Here is a 2,216-nt window from a genome sequence, read left to right on the forward strand (position 1 = left end):
TTTAAAAGTCAAGTTAGAAGGATTAACTTTTGGTTGCGAACAAGTTTAGAATTAACTAAACTATGTTCTAGTGATTACATGTTCAAATCTTCGAATAAGATAGTTTTATATGTATGAATCGAATGATGTTATGAACATCATTACTACCTCAAGTTTAGTAGGTAAACCTACTGGAAGTGACAAGAAATGATCTAGCTTCAAAGGATCTTGGATAGCTTGAAAGTTCTTGAAGTAGAATCATGACACAAAAACAAGTTCAAGTAAGATTATCACTCGAATTAAGATAGTTATAGCTATAGGAATTGAATCAAAGTTTGTATATGAGTATTACCTTGATTTAGAATGATATCTTACTGTAAGCAACAAGGATTTCTTGAGGTTGGATGATCACTTTACAAGATTGGAAGTGAGCTAGTAAACTTGGAAGTATTCTTGATTTTATGAAACTAGAACTTGTAGAATTTATGAAGAACACTTAGAACTTGAAGATAGAACTTGAGAGAGATCAATTAGATGAAGAAAATTGTAGAATTAAAGTGTTTTTAGGTGTTTTTGGTCGTTGGTATATGGATTAGATATAAAGGATGTGTAATTTTGTTTACATGTAAATAAGTCATGAATGATTACTAATATTTTTGTAATTTTATGAGATATTTCATGCTAGTTGCCAAATGATGGTTCCCACATGTGTTAGGTGACTCACATGGGCTGCTAAGAGCTGATAATTGGAGTGTATATACCAATAGTACATACATCTAAAAGCTGTGTATTGTACGAGTACGAATACGGGTGCATAAGAGTAGAATTGTTGATGAAACTGAACGAGGATGTAATTGTAAGCATTTTTGTTAAGTAGAAGTATTTTGATAAGTGTCTTGAAGTCTTTCAAAAATGTATAAATACATATTAAAACACTACATGTATATACATTTTAACTGAGTCGTTAAGTCATCGTTAGTCGTTACATGTAAGTGTTGTTTTGAAACCTTTAGGTTAACGATCATGTTAAATGTTGTTAACCCATTGTTTATTATATCTAAAGAGATGTTAAATTATTACATTATCATGATATTATGATGTATTAATATATCTTAATATGATATATATACAATTAAATGTCGTTACAACGATAATCGTTACATGTATGCCTCGTTTCGAAATCATTAAGTTAGTAGTCTTATTTTACATATGTAGTTCATTGTTAACATACTTAATGATATAATTAATTATCATTTTATCATGTTAAACATAGTGTATCAATATCTTAATATGATTCATATGTAATTAGTAAGACGTTGATATAACGATAATCGTTATATATATCGTTTTCGAGTTTGTTAATTCAATAGGCTCATTTTTATGTATATAACTCATTGTTAAAATACCTAATGAGATACATACTTATCATAATATCATGTTAACTATATATATCCATATATATGTCATCGTATAGTTTTTACAAGTGTTAACGTTCGTGAATCACCGGTCAACTTGGGTGGTCAATTGTCTACATGAAACTCATTTCAAATAATCAAGTCTTAATAAGTTTGATTGCTTAACATGTTGGAAACACTTAATCATGTAAATATCAATTTCATTTAATATATATAAACATGGAAAAGTTCGGGTCACTACACCACTCGTCAAGAAAATTCAATGATCAAAATAACGAGAAAACAAAATTTTTTAAAAGTAATGAATATGAATAGTGATGACATTATGATGTCTTTGAGATTCTCGATAACTCAATGTCATTTTCTGGTTCGCAAATCGATGCATAAAGGCATAAGGTATATAGGTACGTGATATAACAGGGAGTTATATACGTTTGAGTATGAATAGTAACAAATATAGGAGTTTCAAAAATCATGGATAATATTTCATGTAATACATATGTAATACACAAAACCATGATAGATGACGAAGAAATGTCGAGAATTTCAGAAATCATGGTGTCACATTTAAATGCGATGGCGTAATTGGATAGTACTTAGGAGAGTGAACAGAATTCTTAGATTGGCTCGGCATTCTAAGAAAGACTAGAGAATTTAATAAGCATAGTTTCTAAGGTATAGTGTAGCATTTAACAATTAAAGACAACAATTAAAGGCACTATGGTCAAGGAAAGTTGTAGTCCTACATTGCTAAGGTACCTAATTGTATAAGGCACACATAAAATGCAATACTGGTTCTCTACAACAATACTGCTCTGATAC

This window comes from Rutidosis leptorrhynchoides, chromosome 2, assembly GCF_046630445.1.
Source record: "Rutidosis leptorrhynchoides isolate AG116_Rl617_1_P2 chromosome 2, CSIRO_AGI_Rlap_v1, whole genome shotgun sequence".
Taxonomy (NCBI): Eukaryota; Viridiplantae; Streptophyta; class Magnoliopsida; order Asterales; family Asteraceae; genus Rutidosis; species Rutidosis leptorrhynchoides.